Raw genomic sequence first — 20,086 nt, forward strand, 5'->3', positions numbered from 1 at the left:
TTCTATTCAAGTTGACAACTTTTGATATGGTAATAGAAAGTATAAAAACAAAGGACATGGGACCTAACTAGAATTTGAGGTCCCGAGTGCAAAGTCAGGAATTGGTCTCCCGCTTTTTGGACAGCAAACTTAAAGTAAAAGAATAAAACAAGAATGGATATTAACATTATATATTGGATCGTTAGCACAGAATATAACCCATGTAGTGGGTAAAAGTGGTTCTGTTCCCAAATGGGAACCCTTGAGTAATAATGGGGCCTGATCTTACTTGTGATGGGTGTAATGGCTATAGTTACACCTGTAAGATACATTCATTGGTACATTCATTGAATTCTCCAGAGTTTTTAGATAGTTAGACTTTTGTATATATAGGCTTAGGCATGGTTAATTTTCTACTAGGATAGGGATGACCTTTCACTGACAGCTATACTGCAATAAAGGAAATCACTGATGTCCCATTGACATTTTTCTGCCTTAAGATGCTCCTAATTGATTGCAAAGAGATGCAGTTAGATAGGAGAAGACAACATTCGCATATGTATGTGACTTTACATCTCTTCCTAAAGTGACACACTGGTTAAATTCTGAGCAGCCGTGAATGTGACAGCAACTTCTACTTTGGAAAACAATCCAACAAGTGTCTATTTACTGCCCGCCTGCTGACTGACAGAGGAGAAACACGGCTAAACAGACCATGCAAGTGTTATAAGGACCTGGCGTTGTCTCTCTGAAAAGTAAAGTAAGATATAACTGCCTAGTCCTGATGTAAAGAATGATAATGCAGTGTTCCTATTGAACTTGATACAATGATTTGTTGATGAATAAAGTTATCTTCAGGACTGAATGGGATGGTGTCAGTGGGAGGGTAGAAAAGAAGCAACTTGAAATGTGAAAAGAATTCCCTCTCTCTCTCTTTTTTTTTTTTTTAAAGAATTTGGGGGTCACAGACCAGCTGCTTTTCAAGGGAAGAGGACATCTAAACAGAGGATAGGCCTCAATAAAGACAACTACAGAGATACACACATCCTCACAAAAATACTCTCTCACAAACTCTCTTTCCTCGTTCTCTCACTCTCTTTTTTGTGTTAGTTTTTTGATCATTTTCTTCTTATCCAAAAGCTGATATTTAGTCATTTTCTATGAAGCCACGTCTTTTCGTCAAGAGTCACAAGACTTATCACACGCTCTATAGACCTGTATAAAGAAACAGAAGAAAAGATGTTTTAAGGTAGGATGACATAATCTGTTATTCCATGATTGGATGTTTTAAAGTCCTTGCTAACAAAAAGTTCATAATAATATATATTTGTCATGAATTACAGCCTTAAATGTTCTTGCTTTCTTACCATATCATACAATTTTTTTTGTTTTATTCTTGCTTTCTGCCTATTTTTTTTTTAAACTTGCTAAATGTCAAGTTTTTGATATCTATGTTGTTCATTCTAGTTTTCATAACATTTTTAGATGGGAACTTTGACATTAAAAATAGGTGGCATGTAATAGTAGTAACCTTATATTTCCCACTGTACCCCATCTCCACTTAAATAAAATTACAACTTAATATTATTCAGAACATGTTTATTTGCTGAGCGCATTTGGCAAATGTTAGTTTTTGTGTTTTTTTTTCTTCTCTAATTTCACATGTCCTTGTAATAAGAACACATCTTAACAGCGAGTACTGTCTGAATTTATCATAGGTATGCCTCAATCCAAACTGTAAATATTTGTTTTGTGGACTCTAAACTATTAATGTTGCTCATCCTTTGAAAAACCACTATTGTGTTGCTTTTTTTTTATTCCAAAGCTTTTGCTTTTTTTTTTTTTTGTTAGTTTTATTTTTATATAACAAGGGCCGTAGTGGATACAATTAAAAAAATTGTATTTTATTAAGCAATCTCCTGCTCTACGAACAATAATACAAGATTTGTGTCTTTATAGAAATTAGCTTTCAAGCTAACTTTGTAACTATGATGTTGCCTAGCAACCTATTAGGCCTCAAATGTTTCCCAAGTATGTATCAAGTAGGGCCGATCAGAACCTGTTTTCTATTGTAATGTATCAAAATCATCTCTGTAAGAATGATCACACTTTTTTCCTTGGTGTAACTTATGAACCCATTAAAAGGTTAAACAAAGAGAATAAAATATATATATATATATGTATGTATATATATATATATATATACATATATATTGAGCTACTTTAAGCTTTTATTAGTGCTCTGTAGAACTTTAGATTGAATGAGGTGTAGTGGAGAGTAACTGTTACTTTGCTATGATTTAACAATATACTGTACACAAAGGCCTTTTCTGTAACAAGTCTTCATGGGTTACTACTTACATTTTAAAGATATATAGTGCCTATTCTTCGCCAAAGTGGACAGCACTAGACTATGCACATCTTATTGTTCAAACAGCTGGTAATAATATGTCTTCTGTAAATGATACACAATACACTTTAAGTTTCTTCCAGTCGTAGACCGGTGTCTGGTCCTGATCATATTGAACTCTCTTTATTGTAGCACCACCCACAAGACATTTGCATATTGAGCAGCATAATAATTTCAGGTTCAAAAAGTAAAATAAAAGGCAGAGCCTTTCCCATCTTTCAAATGGTAATGTAATCAGAGGGTAAATTCCCATATGTTTTCTCGGGGGGTGGGCAGGGGCAAGAAGCAAGCCGTCAGCAGTGGTAGTTTTGATAATTATATTTTCTGGGGGCTTTTGTCTTCACTATAAAAGGCATCTTTAAACTAGTACGGCACATTTTTTTGTTCTCATTTGCCTCCCATAGTGCACAAACCTGTGAGTCAGCTGGTAAAAGAAGGCTTGTTTTTGTCTTTGTTTTTTCTTCTTGCACGCCAATTTAGGCAATGACTTATAGAGATCAGCAGTGTTGGAGATTTCTGACATATAAGGTTTCTTAGGCCTGTGTTCTGAAGTTGTCCTGAATTAACAATTAATGGATTGCGTGTTGTGATAGATCTTTTACAGGAGGCTGCAGCTGGATGACTGTCAAGCACAAAGGCAACATGATTGTGTTTGCGGCTATTAGTATCATATGAAGATTTTCGCCATGTCCCTAAATGATTCAGAATGATTAGCAAAGTATTCAACAAATGACGCTTTGAGGCAATTCAATAAAGCTGAACTAAATTACAGCTCCTCTTAGAAAACTAATGACAATTAAGCAACAGAATGTCACTTGTTTTTCTTTCTTTAAAAAGCTTTAATACTAAATCTTTTTTAATATAAGTAGGGATGAGCGAATTGAATGTGACAAATCTGAATTTGTTACAAATTTCAGGAAAAAATCGATTTGCAATGAATGCGAACATCGCCGTGATTCTATTGCACAAATCGCTTCAGTAAACTCCAATTAGTGCCTCTAAAATGGTGGACCCACATGTGAGGACATGGGGCAAGGAATCCTGGGAAAGCGGGAACAAGAGTAGGCGGGATGACCCTGAATCACATGGAGGATGCAGCCTATCAGCAGCCAGTCATGCAGTAATGTCACAGCCCTATATAATCGGCAGCCATATTGCATCCAGTCACTTCAGTCTTTCACTGCAGAGAGATAGTTAGGGACAGACAGTGCTGTGTGTTGCACAGAAAAGCTTTTTCCAGCAGCGATTCACCTCCTAGTCAAGTCAGTGTTCTAATGCACAGTGAGAGGGAAAGAGGTCAGTGTGTTTTACAGAAAAGCATTCTTACTGCAGTGATTTTCCTCCCATTCACTGTCGAAAGCGTTCTATTACAGAGAGAAAGTGTTCCACAAAAGAAAAGCAGCAATTCAGCTAAAGCACAAATCCTTCCTAGAAGCACTGATTGGGAAGGGAGTGAGACTGAAAGAGAAAGTGCAATTTTGGGTGTAGTACACAGCGACTGTGTGCTGCAGCACTGGTGTGTACTGCTGGTGTTATGCACAATTACTTTTTTAAGCTAACTGTAGCGCATTTTTCAGCCCTCATTAGTGCATACCACATACATACATATAAGTGGTGTACTATTTTGTTCCTGTTAAAGTCTCAAGGGCCTAGATACTGTGAAAGGCAAGGGAAAAGTACTCCAGCTGTGTTGTACACAAATACTTTTTTAAGCGTACTGTAGCTCATTTTTCTCCCCTCAAAAGTACATAGCACATACGTACATCTAGGTGGTGTACTGTTTTGTTCCTGTTAAAGTCTCAGGGGTCTAGATGCTGTTAAAAGCCAGGCAAAAGTACTCACCAGTTGGTGTTGTACACAAATACTTTTTCAAGTGTACTGTAGCGCATTTTTCTGCCCTCATAAATGCATACCACATACATACATATAAGTGGTGTACTATTTTGTTCCTGTTAAAGTCTCAAGGGCCTAGATACTGATAAAGGCAAGGGAAAAGTACTCTCCAGCTGTGTTGTAGATAAATACTTTTTTAAGTGTACTGTAGCACATTTTTCTCATCTAAAAAGGGCCTAGCACATACGTACATATAAGTGGTGTACTATTTTGTTCCGGTTAAAGTCTCAGGAGCCTAGATACTGTGAAAGGCCAGGCAAAAGTACTCACCGGCTGGTGTTGTACACAAATGCTTTTTCAAGCATACTGTAGTGCATTTTTCTGCCCTCATAATTGCATAACACATACATACATCTAAGTGTTGTACCATTTTGTTCCTGATAAAGTCTTAAGGGCCTAGATACTGTAAAAGGCCAGCCAAAAGTACACACCAGTTGGTGTTGTACACAAATACTTTTTTAAGCGTACTGTAGCGCATTTTTCTGCCCTCATAAATGCATACCACATACGTACATATAAGTGGTGTACTATTTTGTTCCTGTTAAAGTCTCAAGGGCCTAGATACTGATAAAGGCAAGGGAAAAGTACTCTCCAGCTGTGTTGTACACAAATACTTTTTTAAGTGTACTGTAGCACATTTTTCTCATCTAAAAAGGGCCTAGCACATACGTACATATAAGTGGTGTACTATTTTGTTCCGGTTAAAGTCTCAGGAGCCTAGATACTGTGAAAGGCCAGGCAAAAGTACTCACCGGCTGGTGTTGTACACAAATGCTTTTTTAAGCATACTGTAGTGCATTTTTCTGCCCTCATAATTGCATAACACATACGTACATCTAAGTGTTGTACCATTTTGTTCCTGATAAAGTCTTAAGGGCCTAGATACGGTAAAAGGCCAGCCAAAAGTACACACCTGTTGCTGTTCTTGACAAAAACTGTTTTAAGCATAGTTAAGCGTATTGTACTCCCCTCATATATGCACTAAGTATGTCAGGCAGAGAAGTGCCAGAATGTGCACAGAGGAATGGCAGAGGCCTAAATTCATCAGGCGCAGGCAGAGGTCGAAGCAGACTAGGGGCGAGTGGCAGAAGGAGTCGCAGCGAGAGGCCTAATCTCCCGAAATCAGCTAGCGGTAGTGTCTAGACCAGCAACCCCTCTTCCATCATCGATTGGTTAACACCGTCATCCACTTCATCACAAGTGACATCTTATGCCCCCAGTCAACAGTTGGTGGGTTCCTCAGACACAACCGTCAGTTGGCGTGGATCGGTAGCAGTCCCTGTCCTCCCATTGCCTCTGTCCTAAGCTGTTTCTCCCCTATAGAAGTATCTTTTGCTGAAGGTTTAGCTCCACTATTCAGTGAGGATGATCTAATAGAAGACAGTCAGCAGCTACTGCCCAGCCAAGAAGTGGAGGAGACATCCGCCGCTTCCTTCTCTAGGTGGGCAAGTAGTGATGAGGAGAGTGACGTGGGAGGTGGTCTTGCCAGCGTTCAGTGTCCTAAAGCAGACACTGTTGAGGAACCTGAGGAGGACATCAGTGACGTGCAGACACTTGTTGATGATGATGAAGCCGATCGCCATTGGGAGCTGGGTGCAGAAGGGGCTTCATCATCATCAGGAGAAGAGGGTTGCAGGTTGCCCGTGAGGCAGCAGCTGAGCCAGCAAGGTGGTGGCATGGTTGACAGTCAGCATGGTGGCAAAGGGGGAAATTCTGGAGCCAATTGTGCCTGGTGGAGAACACCTGCTTTGTGGCAAACTACCTTCTCGGGACATAGTGGAAAAGGGGTTCCTGGAGATGGCGACAGTAGCAGTCAATTAATGCAGACTGTTGGTGGGTAAATCAGCTACTCAGTGGTGTGGCAGTTTTCTATCAAGCATCTGGAGGAGGTTAACATAGCCACATGCAAGATGTGTCGGCAAAAGGTGAAGTGTGGCCAGGGTCCCAATGTTGGCACCACGGCCCTGCGTCAACATATGCTGCACCACCATAAAGCGGCCTTGGAGAACTGTGGCTCCGATGTGGTGGTCCAGCCTGATGCATCACCCAGTGGCACGCTACTCCATGATTTAGCCAGCCAAGGTTCCACCACAGCAAAGGGAGCTGTGTGTCATACCCTCCTTCTGTCGCTCCAGATGCTCCTACTCCTCCAACTTTGAGTCAGTCCTTCTGCCAGCAATCCATCGGCGAAGAACATCTTGTCTGCGCTGTGACAAGAAAGGCTAAGCCATGTGCCCTGCATGACATACATGTTCAATCTGGTTGTCAATCAGTTCCTGAAATGTTCCCCCCATTTCCAAGACATCCTAACAATGGGAAGAAAACTTTGCATGTACTTCTGCAACTCATGCTCTGCAAAACACAACCTCCTTGAGCTTAAGCGTCAGAACGGTATCCCTCAACATAGTCTGATTTGTGACGTTGACACACGTTGGAATTCCACCTCCATATGTTGGACCGATTGTACGAACAGAGAAAAGCCATCACCAATTTCTTGATGATCCAACGGATAGGGGGACTCCCCTGTGTAACTTCAATGTCAATAAGTGGCAGCTCATACGTGACACCTGCCGTTTGCTCAGGCCCTTTGAGGAGACCACATTATAAGCCAGGATTACAGGATGAACGACATCATTCCACTGCTTCATTTCCTACAACACGTGTTGTAAACGACAGCTGGTCAGGGCACTGGAGATGTGGTGCCTACATCTCACAGCCACATGAGCCCATAGGGGACTGAACTGGAGAAGGAGGAGGAGGGGCACATTGGAGCACAGTTTAGGTTTTGCGAATTGGGTGGTTTTTCTAGTCATCTGACAGGAGAGGAGGAGAAGAAGCAGCCAGAGGAGCTAGAGGGTTATGAGGAAGGCGACACAGAGGACCCAGACACATCGTGGCAGTATGCAGTGGACATAGAGGCCGGGAGTCCTTCCGAGTCACTTGCACAAATGGCACAATACATGCTCAGTTGCTTGAGTAGTGACCGACGAATAGTCAACATTTGGCAGCGGGATGACTTCTGGCTCTCCACCTTATTGGACCCTCGCTCCCGGCACAAAATGGGGGCCTTTTTTACACCCACTGATAGGAAGGACAAACTGACCTACTACAGACACTATCGGCGCCTATTGTCCATCCTCTCTATGGGTCTGACTCGGGGGGTCCATGGAACTTACCTTCCACTGCCATGGCTGCTGGGGAGGGGTGGGGTGGCAGGAGCAGTACCAGCTCTATCAGCAGCAGCCTGAGTCTTCAGTCACTGATGAGTACTTTTAGTGAAGCAACTCATCAGCCTCAGGTAGACCTGGAGCAGAACCCGAACCAGCAGGTGGTGGTATACCTTGACATGCCCATGCCAACACACCTTGAAGATCCGCGGGACTTCTGGGTTGCCAAACTTGATCTGTGGCCGCAACTAGCAGAGTTTGCCCTGGAAAAGCTGTCCTGCCCGGCCAGTACTGTGCCATCAGGGCAGGTGTTTGGTGCAGTGGGGGGCCATAGTCACCCCAAGGAGAACTCGTCTGTCCATGAAAAATGTGGAGAGACTGACCTTTGTGAAGCTGAATCAGGCATGGATCAGCCAGGATTTCCACCCACCAATGCCTGATGCATCAGAGTAGATTGACCATGGTGCCACACCAACACTTCACAAACATGGATAGTGCAAAACAGATTTAAGGCGCTGCTCCCCAGTTACAAACATTCCTCCACATCAGACCTTTTCTCACCCACCTTTGTCACCGGGTACTGGTATTGCCACTCACGCACCACTCTGTCACCGGGTCTCTTTCAGGACTCCTGATGCTGCTGCTGCCACCTCCAAGCTGTCTCATTCTGCCACCATATGTTCTCCTCATGCTGACGCCACTTCCAGGCTGTGTGATTCAGCCACCATATGTTCTCCTCATGTTGCCGCAAACTTCTGTCTGTGTCATTCAGCCACTTTATGGTCTCCTCATGCTGTTCCCACCGCAAGGCTGTGTCATTCAGTCACCATATCTTTTCATGTTTCCGCAAATTCCAGTCTGTGTCATTCAGCCACCATATAGTCTCCTCATGCTTCCGCAAACTCCAGGCTGTGTCATTCCATCATTTTATGGTCTCTTCATGCTGCAACAAACTCCAGGCTGTGTCATTCAGCCACCATCTGGTCTCCTCATGCTGCCGCCACCTCCAGGCTGTGTCATTCAGCCACTATATGGTCTCCTCATGCTGCTTGTACATTACTTAACATTTTTTAAGGTAGCACTAGCTACCATAAATCTTCAATTTAAATTTAAAAATTCATCTTTTAATCTTACAGATTGTGAAGTCCTATTGTCTTCTCATGCTGTTGCCAACTCCAGGCTGTGTCATTCAGCCACTATATGGTCTCCTCATGCTGCTTGTACATTACTTAACATTTTTTAAGGTAGCACTAGCTACCATAAATCTTCAATTTAAATTTAAAAATTCATCTTTTAATCTTACAGATTGTGAAGTCCTATTGTCTTCTCATGCTGTTGCCAACTCCAGGCTGTGTCATTCAGCCACCATATAGTCTCCTCATGCTTCCGCAAACTCCAGGCTGTGTCATTCCATCATTTTATGGTCTCTTCATGCTGCAACAAACTCCAGGCTGTGTCATTCAGCCACCATCTGGTCTCCTCATGCTGCCGCCACCTCCAGGCTGTGTCATTCAGCCACTATATGGTCTCCTCATGCTGCTTGTACATTACTTAACATTTTTTAAGGTAGCACTAGCTACCATAAATCTTCAATTTAAATTTAAAAATTCATCTTTTAATCTTACAGATTGTGAAGTCCTATTGTCTTCTCATGCTGTTGCCAACTCCAGGCTGTGTCATTCAGCTACTATATGGTCTCCTCATGCTGCTTGTACATTATTTAAAAAATTTGAAGGTAGCACTAGCTACCATAAATCTTCAATTTAAATTTGAAAATTCATCTTTTAATCTTAGGGATTATGAAGCCCTATTGTCTCCTCATGCTGTTGCCACCTCCAGGCTGTGTTACTCAGATACTATATGGTCTCCTCATGTTGCTTGTACATTACTTAAACATTTTTTTTTTGTATAGCTGTTTATTTAAAGAATTTTGTATTTTAATACAGAAGAAAAATACGACATGTGTACAGTGAGCATGAGTACTTTGCAATATATAAAGCAAAATTTGCAACTTTATATATATAAAGGAGAAACACTGTAGAGATGAAGTAGGAGGAGAGAAAGGGAAAGAAAGTAAAATTAAAAAAGAAATATTGATGAAATAAATTAAAATAAATAAGAGAGAATATAAAATAGTATTTTATACTTAAACATTTTTTAAGGTAGGTATATGGTCTCCTCTTGCTGCTGCTAATTCCAGGCTGTGTCATTCTGCCAGATTATGGTCTTCTCATGCTTCTGCCACCTCTAGGCTCTGTCATTGTGCAGCCATGGGATATGTGACTCCTTGTTGGATTTGGTCTTTTGTAACCATACATTTTATTATTAAATCTTAAATAAAAAATTTTAAAAATTGATAGAGTGATAACAATGAACCATAACTGATTAAATAAAACATTCACACTTTCATAGTCAGGGGGGCACTGAGAGGCAGGGACTGGAACAGGTGGTATCTCACCTGGCGAGACCGCCAACTCGATGCTCACCAGAATGGGTACTCAAAAAAGTTAAATAAATTCAAATTAAATAAAAATTACATAAAAATTATCTTTATTCTCTTCAATTTTGATGCCATTTGGTCTCCCTGCTGCTACATCCAGAAGCTCTGCGACAGTGATTCTAATAGCGATGCCGGTAATCTGCATGTCATACTGAATAACAGTTTTATTTCACTAAGAGAGCACATTCCCTGTGCGTGTTAGAACAAAGCAAAGTGTTCTATACCCCTATTGAGGCTATATGGTCTCCTCATGCTTCCGCCACCTCCACGCTGTGTCATTCAGCCACTATATGTTCTCCTCATGCTGCCGCCACCTCCACGCTGTGTCATTCAGCCACTATATGGTCTCCTCATACTGATGCCACCTCCAGGCTGTGTCATTCAGCCACTATATGGTCTCCTTATACTAATGCCACCTCCAGGCTCTGTCATTGTGCCGCTCTGCGACAGTGATTCTAGTAGCAACGCCTTTGATCTGCATGTCATACTGAATAGCATTATTATTTCACTAACCTAGCACACACCCTATGCGTGTTAGAACAAAGCAAAGTGTTCTACACCTACATTGAGGCTCTCTGTACGCCAGAAATAGCCATTTTTAATAGGGATTTGTCAGAAAACTCGGCGAATCAGCCGAATCAAATTTTTCTGAAATTTGCTCATCTCTAAATATAAGGTATGATACATGTTTAAAGTGGATCTTTCAGAAGGATAACATGGGTAGAGATGCACATAGCTAGATAGAGCTAGTCATCCTGATTTTGGGCATACCATTTTTTTTTATTTTCAATAATATTTTCCAGCACCAATGAGATATAAAGCTTTTTTTCCCCCTTAAGTCCCCAGGAGGAAATTCCCAGCATGGCAAGAGAAAAGGTAAATCCTGTCCTGCTTCTCTTTATTATTGCCCACTTGTATTCACCTACCCCATTTGACTGATAAAGGGGACATGGACTTGACTTATCTGGGCTATTGCCAGTCTGGGGCCGGATTTGCTTAACAACTAAAAGGCTTGTATCTCTCTGCTGGAAAGGATTATAGAGATGAAAATGGAATACCCCGAATCAAGATGCCTAGTCTCATTGGCCATAGTCTTAATTACTTTTTATCTGACAGGTCCGCTTGAACTCATCTGTATAATTATTAGTAAAACAATAAAAACTCCATGTTACGGCCTAGATGGATTGGTAAACTATATACCTATATGTGTGAGAGAAAAAGTGATTTTCCCCCAGCAACCAATCACAGCTCAGCTAAAGAGCTATGGTAAAGTGAAAGCTGAATTGTGATTGGTTGCTGTGGGAATATCGCTCCACTTTTTCTCTCACACAGTTTGATAAATCTGGATCATAGTGTTTTCATAGGGCAGGTTCCAAAAAAAATAAATAGTGTCCACAATGTGATGATCGGTTTCAGTTCCGTCTGTTTAATATCATGGTTGTTGTTTTTAAAACCATAGACAGAAGCATAAATAAAAGCACTTGCTGCCCAATGAATAATTTGTACTATGATCCCACCATTTGTCATTTAGACCAGGGTCTTACTGTGTGCCTCCCTAAGATACCAGGGTTTAACTACTGCCTCTATACTACCTATAGCCACACTTTTTGCCACCCTGGAGGAGCTAAAATGTCTTTCTAAATATATCAATGTAGCCACATGCTACATTGCTTGCATATTTACAAACATAGAGAAATTAAAATGCCTAGAATTGATACAAATTGTCTCCCAAAAGCACTATATTACATGTGCTAAATAGCTCCATCCTCTTTGCCAACACACCTCCGCTCTGTCAGCCCCCATGTTGAACAAGCATTGCCAGAAGGGTCGATGTGTTAGGTGGAGGCTGGCAGTTCACTAACATCGCTTTGCTTGGTTAACTGCTGTCAAGTGTACAGAGAGTAGGTTCAAAATCAAACTGGGTAAGCAGAATACAGTGGCTTTTCCTCTGTAGGACAACACTTCCAGTGTTGCTTGCTTTACTGCTTAAAAAGCAAATAGAGTTTACACAATAAGGAGTTGGAGAAAAGAGCTGTTTGCCGTGTGACACTGTAAAATAACTAGTGTCCAATTCCATGTTATTAGTGGTTATAGCTCAAGAACATTATTTAGTAATTGAATGTATAGTTGTTTTTGATGTTGCAATACAGCGAGAACCCCTTAGTACGTAGGATAACTCTATTAACCAGCTTCTTTGATAAACTTTTGTTCATTGATTTCCATCATTTCTTCTTTTCCTCTTTCAGTATTACGACATAGTTGCTTTTACACAAAAAGTATGTTGTCTAAAGGGTTTGCTGATGCCTCCATCCAATTTTAAACATGATCCTTAAGAACCACTGCTCCCATAGCCATGATAAATCAAGCTTCCCAGACTGGTTTGTTTGTTATGTTTACCTTTCTTAATGCAATTTCTTTAGACTGTATATGATCTTTCAGACATCCAATGATATTATCTCAACTCTTAGAAAATAATGCATGTTATTCTGAATGACAAACTGATCAATGATCATACTATATGTACGAGCTAGGATGGGTCTATGTAAGGCAATATATTTGGGAAGCTTGCAGTTGTTTGTCCTAGGTATATTTAGGTAAGAGTTACATCATCTTACTAGATCCCTTGCTGTGGTATAAAGGTTGCTGTCAGGTTTTCCTCAGCTCAAATCCACCACATCTGCTGTGGAAACCTTAGTAAATAAGTTTGGTTTTTGTGAAAATGTCGGGAACACGCCCCTTTTCTGTGACTACTCCCTCTTTTCCCAACAGACATGCCCCTTTTTCGGGGTTTCTCAGAAAATGGAGAGTTGGTCGGGTTTTTCATTTCTAGTGCAGACAGAATTCTGGCCCAATGAGATAGAATTCTGGTACAAATTACGGCACAGACAGAATTTCTGGCGCAATGCACCAGAATCTGGCACACAATCCGACAAAGCATGCCAGGTTTACAATAGTAAATCAGGGCCAGTGTGTGTTAAAAGGGTTTATAAAGCCATATACAATTGATCTTATGGATAGGCCATCAATATCAGATTTCCTCTCATTAGGTATTACATATTGGCCTCATTCACCAGAACGGGACAAAGCTGCAGTACCAGGCACTCACAGGCATAACTTGTTGGCCCCAATCAGTCATGTGGCTTTTATAATACTGGTGTCCTCATGTGGAACAGGGATTATTTAGACACCAGGACACAGGTGCGACTGCTACAGTACCTCTTCTCCCCTTTATAATTTGACTCTGTTGCCGCCACCAAAGTACAGCAATGCAGGTAAATAAATGCACTGTGTGAACTCAGCCTTATTCTTACAAGATTCAGTTTAGGCCTCTGCTCTGTTAACATTGCTATAATTTCGGTGTTTGAAGGAGCAATGAAGGATATGGCAGATCAGTCATAACATAGATACAGTTTCAATTTTTTGGATAAACGTGTATGAATACAAATATTAAAGAGGACATCTGAAACTAGAAATGTGGATTTTTTAAAGAAACAATACCACTCGTTTGCAGGCTATGTCTGGGATTGCAGATTATTCCAATTTGAATGAAACTCTACATCTTTAAAGGGGTATTCCGCCCCTAGACATCTTATCACCTATCCAAAGGATAGGGATAAGATGTCTGATCGCAGGGGTCCAGCCACTGGGGACCCCTGCGATCTCGGCTGCTGCACCCCAGACATCCGGTGCACAGAGCGAAATTCGCTCCATGCCAGATAACTGATGATGCGGGGCAGAGGCTTGTGATGTCACGGCCACGCCCCCTCAATGCAAGTCTTTGGGAGGGGGTGTGACGGCCATCACACCCCCTCCAATAGACTTTCAATGAGGGGGCGTGGCCGTGACATCATGAGCAGGGTACAGCCGTGATGTCACTATCCTCCGGTGCTGAACCTGACACTCTAAATGAATGCCGGGTGCAGCACGGAGATCTCAGGGGTCCCCAGCAGCGGGACCCCCGCGATCAGACATCTTATCCCCTATCCTTATTAGTATCATTAAAGGGGGCGGAGTAACCCTTCAATGCTACTAATAATGAGAAATCCTATGATATTGTACATCAATCCTAAAAACAGGAACATGTCTTGAGGGGAAAAAAAGAAACAATCAAGGATTATGTATATCAAAATTGTGAATAAGTATCATGGAAAGTTCATATCTAGAGACAATGAAGATAGAGCAAAAACTTTAGTTAAAAAAAAAAAATATGAAAGAAATGTATACCAGGTAACAAATATTATAATTATTTGAAACTTACTCCAAATGGTAACAGCGATTTAATTGTGCTCCTTAATCTGATGTGTCTTGTTAATCCGATAACAGAACTGCTAGTATCTGCCTTTGCTGCTTCTAATGAGATAATTTACTTCTATTATATTCGTTTCATTTAAATAAACAGGAATCTAATATACAATCTCTCACGATTTAATGTGACTCATTCTGAGAAGTTGTGCCTGTGTTTCTCATACCAAATATCATTTCCTCGGCTGCCAGTCTTAATAAACAAGGTTAGGGAATAAAAGTAGATTTCTATGCAATTATATCAAATGAGACAATCACTACAGCTGCTAACAGCATAGTTTGTGGTCTATTTATTGGCAGAGTTTAGAAACGTCCCTGATGTACTTATAGCCAGAAGTATATTGTGACTGATCTTGGAATGTAAAGAGATATATTTATGTATAGTTAATGGTAGGTTGTTTCTTGCAGCTTAGCAGGCAGTATGTTCTAGGAAAACTATTTGAGCATTTTCCTTTAATTCCAGAAATCTAATGATGCAGGTAATAAATGTGTAAGCGATGGCCAATATCAGTGGGGTGGGCTGGAAAACTTAAAGGAGTTGTCTATCGTTGGAAAAACAAAGCTACTTTCTCCCAGAAACAAGGCCACTCATCCTCAGCTTGTATGGGATATTGTAGCTCAGTTCAATTGAAGGAGATAGAGTTGAGTTGTAATACCAAGCAGAATCTGAGGACATGTGGGCACTGCTTTCTAATTCTGGATGATCTCTTTAAACTGGCCATATATTTTAGATAGCTGTCAAACAAATATTCTTTAAATCTAATATTTAATGTATTTTTCCTGATCCCTTGCTACAAATGTAAACTTGGCTCAACTAAGCATGCCTCTACTCTGAAAGTGGAAAGGGGGGAAAAAAACACTACCAGACACCTTGACCGCACATTATCTCCTATTGAACATGGGGATTGGGCATATTGAAATTCAGCTGCATAGTTATTTTCCTCCTAACGTCTACTATCAGAAGAGAGTTGGGAAGCCCCATGCACATTAGATAGTTAGCAGTTCCTGTCAACATTCCTGTGTTTTGCCAACTTTAGTCTAATGTGTGGGGGCAGCTTTATGACCGTAGATCCATTGACATTTAAAGGCAATAGATTAATGGGTTCTATAACATTATAAAAAACATGGTTGCATACTGGTCTACTTATTATCCACACAAAAAAACTGCCAGGAACATTGTAAAATAAGAAAATAAGATATACTGAAAACATTAATCCCCCTCTCTCTTTTTGTGAAATACCCCAGGTCCCCCACCAGTCCTATGTTCTTAGTCCCTCATAACAAAGAGCATGTGACTGCTCACATGTCACATGTCAAGAGGTACTTGTCAGAATGGGAGAGATGGGGTATCTGTAAGTTCACAATGCCTTCTTTTTTTATTTACAACATTCCTAACTATGCAAAAATAAATAAATAAATACATAAATAAATACATCATGGGTTATCCCAGGATACAAATAACTACTCTATCTACAGGATAGGGGATAACTAGCTGATCAGTGTTGATTGACCAATCCCAACAATGGAGGTCAGCTGTCCCCTAAACAAATTAAACAGTCACCGGGGACCTGAGGAAACACCCGTCAGCGTGAAACTGCGCGATCATCCAGGTGAATAGCTTCTGCCGCTCCAGCTCTGTTTGGTCTAGGGGTGTCGGGATGTCTGAAAGGAATTAGAGTTCATGAAAATAAACCACTCCAACCAAGACATCAGGTGTGTGCTCCAATCTTTTTTCCTTCTCTACATATTGAAGTAGCATGCATACTGTTGGTGTTGGTGTTTGCTACCGTTCCATTCATTCAGAGACGAGGTACGTGCTCTCAAATCACCCAAGTGCAAGTAAAAAGTGCAAGTGTTCACACAAAAAATCAGGCACGAGGTTGCGTTCCATCGCAAGCCCTTCTCCAACAAGAGATAGGCCCCAATAAACCAAACCCTTCGCTTTATTCAGAGGACATTTATTCTCCATTTTCATGATTCGTGAGAATTCCCAGTGGTTAGACTTGCATCTGTCAGCTAGTTATCCCCTATCCTGTAAATAGGTGAGACATTTGCATCTTGTGATAACCCTTTAAGGTTAAGCTTTTAAAAGTAAATCATAAAGCTCTTGGCCTAGCATATCATTGATTTAAACTTTATAGCTGAGACCCAATTTACATCCTATGGCATTACCCTAAGTGTAGCCATTTGTGCCTGATGAGACAACAGTTCTGTTGTGCTGTGTTTATACAGTTTTAGGGCTCAACAATTAAGTGATGCCTGTATGGCACCATGAGATCATCTCTGATTTGTTGTACACATATAGTCAGTGTGGAGTCACCGCAGACATTTCCTACTGGAGACCTCTCTTAATACTCACAGATGTTCCTGGATAAGCTTGCATCCCAGTGATTCAAAATTCCCATGATGCATGACCGGTTATGTTTTGGTAAAATTATTAGAAGATGACTATAATGTTTACTTATGGAGTTTGATTCAATTGAGCCATGGTGATAGCCAAGGACCATCTCCATGCCTGTTCTTGAAGTGGTACTGACAAGTAGAAAATATAATCAGTACAGAGACGTATAAAGACTTATTGCCAAGATTTTCTCATTATTTTCTGGAAAGATTGATTTTCCTTTTTTTATGATTTTTTTTTTATGATAAAAAAAAGTGTTTTTGAACGTCTTAAAGCAGGCGTTGACACAGAAAAAATACTACATAGCCTATGTTTAATTCTTTGAAAGATCTTGGGCATCTCGCAATGTCTCTTTATGTCTTTCACACATGCACTCATAAAGAATGACAGGCAATTAGCACTGTAATCACATTCTTTACACCTGGATTAGGCGTGTGGTGAGTAAAAAGTCACACCTACCTGCCCAAGCACTGCCAGTCCTGTCCACAGTGAAGGGGTTGGATAATTTCATAACAAATTGATGAATGATTTACATACGTCCCCCCAGATCTTCTACTTGAAAAATGTCCTCATGAAGAGTCAGAATTTAATGTCTGCCATATTATTAAGTGAAAAAAAGTATCATGGCATTGGTAAGTACAGATAATGACCAGTGTCACAAGGGTGTCCCAGTTATGCCAAATGTACAAAAGAACCTGCTTTTATATGGCTTTGTTTACTCAAATGTCTTGATGCTTTTGACCAGTATATGAGGCACAATTAAAATCTAGTATATAAGTGAAAATATAATAATGTGTATTGGCAAATACACAGATAGTCTGTAGATCAGTGTACTTGGTTTGTCCCTCTACACAGTTTTTGGGAATTATTCATCTTTGTTCCAAGAAGTTTTGCATCAACACTTGAACCATTCTTAAAGAGGTACTCCGCCCCTAGACATCTTATCCCCTATCCAAAGGATAGGGGATACGATGTTAGGGGTGGAGTACCCCTTTAAGGTGACTGTACAACTTCAACAGCTGTTGGCAAAATGTTCATTTCAGTGACTGCTATCTTCACTGATCTCCCCATACAAGTAAACATTCGAACGGCTGAACATTCACATGTTCTCAATGGAGAGAGGAGAGATAAGCTGCTGCCAGACACCAGTGGCGACATCTTATCTCTTTGAAATCCAACATGCTTAACTCTCGCCACCCCCCCCCCCCACCCTCCCAACACCAGGTAGAGTTGTGAGCCCCCTCCAATACACTTTAGATAGTTGGCCAGTCCACTCTAAGCTGACAGGTTTGGACAACTTTTAGTTAAAGTGTATGGGGCCCCATTTTTATCTGTATGCTTATACATTTTGCTCCATAACTTCCTCCTGCAATACAGTTAAGTTGGAACACCACAACCCCAATATCTGTATCTTAAAGCCTTTGGATGACCCGACATTGCTGACAATTCAGTGCCCCCCAATGTCATGATTTTTCTCACTACTCAATGATAGAAGAACCTTACGACCATTGAAATCATTTATATAGTTACCTTGAACCCAAATCTCTATAGTGTGTTAGGGGTCCTCCACTGGAAAACTTTTTTTCTAAATCAACTGGTGCCAGAAAGTTAAAGAGATTTGTAAATTACTTCTATTTAAAAGTATGATTCCTTCCAGTACTTATCAGCTGTTTTATGCTCCACAGGAAGTTCTTTTCTTTTTGAATTTGCTTTCTGCTGACACCTCTGTCCATTTTAGGAACTGTCCAGTGTAGAATAAAATCCCCATAGCAAACCTCTCCTGCTCTGGACAGTTCCTGATATGGACAGAGGTGTCAGCATAGAGCACTGTGGTCAGACAGAAAGGAAATTCAAAAAGAAAATAACTTCCTGTGGAGCATATAACAGCTGATAAGTACTGGAAGGATTAAGATTTTTTAATAGAAGTAATTTACAAATCTGTTTAACTTTCTGGCACCAGTTGATTTAAAAAAAATGTTTTCCAGTGGGGTGCCCTTTAAGTAACTTGAATGAGGAAGGTGAAAGCTCCAGTCCTACAAGGATGCACCTGTTTACTCATTACTTGTGCCCTTTGGGATCTTTATATTATCTTAGTAAAAGCTAAAGATGGCAGCAAAATGTAGAAGGAATCATGTAAGTGAATCATTGTATCTCCTAATTTGCCTTTTATTTTATTGCTTCAGGCAAAATAACATGTAGTGCTAGCTTTTATTTGACACATCCTATACTGAGCTGACTAATGGTCTGAATTAAATGTATTACACGCCATTAACAGGCATTTCACATGAGATGCCGTAGACAGGGCTATGCTGGCTTAATATTGTGCCCTGGTGCACAGAAATTCATAGTATGTAAAAATAGCTAGTAATTTATGCATGGCATGTGCAGTTCTATAGAGTAATGCTATACTGGAATTCAATGGACTTTAATGCTATAATGGAGCACAATCATAGAGGTACTTGTGAATGCTGTCAATAGGAGGCCAGGATAATAAAATGTGTACATGGAGTGATATATCTATTTTTTAGACTGTGTTATATGTTATATCAGTGGTCTTATAATTGTTATATTTAATACAGATGGCAGGGTTGGATTGAGAGTGCTATGAACCCCTGGACATTATAGGGTAAGGACCTCTAACTAGCTCCTTACTATAACAATTATATACTTTAACAATTATATAGCAATTATATACTAGATTTTAAAGAATCTCTTACCCCTTAAATTTGTTTTACCGGCTTAGTCCCATGGTCATGGGCCCTTAGGCACTGTCCTTATTCCTAAATGGTCAGTCAGCCTTTCTCTAGTAACCAGGTAAAGTGGTGGGGAGGGGGGGGAGTAACAAGTAAGGTCCAAACTACTTCACTATCCTACCTGTGTAAATCTAAAATAATTCACAAAATATCCTAGTGGTTTATGAGCTTTACCTGGATTGTTTTAGGTATGGGTTATAGGTGTGGGTGAAATAAAACAGCAGCTGTGTCCGTCCAGCGGGCACTATTAAAAATAATGTTGCCTAAACTATATGTCAGACAAAATAGCAAAAATAAGGGAAAGAAGAAACCGCTATGGTTAACCAGAGAAGTAATACAGTAACCCCCCGACATGCGATGGCCCCGACATATGATCAAATCGACATACGATGGCCTCTCAGAGGCCATCGCATGTCGATGTCAGCATCGACATACGATGCTTTTATATGTCGGGGCCATCGCATTAACTGCTATCCGACAGCGCAAAATGCTTAAGCTGCTGTCGGATAGCAGTTTAAGCATCCCGGACAGGTTCACTTACCTATCCCCGCTGCTCCTGGTCCACTTCGCGATCCTCCGGCGTCTTCTGCATCTTCTCCGGGGTCCGGGCCTTGCTTTCCGGCATTGTTATTACGTCCTGCGCATGCCGTGCCGGCGCAGCAACATAATAACATCACCAGA

At 40.7% G+C, this 20,086-nt stretch overlaps 1 long non-coding RNA gene across 1 annotated transcript in view; it reads left to right on the forward strand.

Annotated features, from left to right (window-relative positions):
• The first annotated feature begins 952 nt into the window (after nt 1–952).
• The window catches only part of LOC130368335 (uncharacterized), a 202,299-nt gene continuing 183,165 nt past the window's right edge, over nt 953–20,086 (forward strand). The window contains exon 1 of the long non-coding RNA XR_008892416.1: nt 953–1,228. This is a non-coding gene — a long non-coding RNA (uncharacterized LOC130368335). The remainder of the gene's footprint in view (nt 1,229–20,086) is intronic.

The sequence above is a fragment of the Hyla sarda genome, chromosome 4 (genome assembly GCF_029499605.1).
Source record: "Hyla sarda isolate aHylSar1 chromosome 4, aHylSar1.hap1, whole genome shotgun sequence".
Lineage (NCBI taxonomy): Eukaryota > Metazoa > Chordata > Amphibia > Anura > Hylidae > Hyla > Hyla sarda.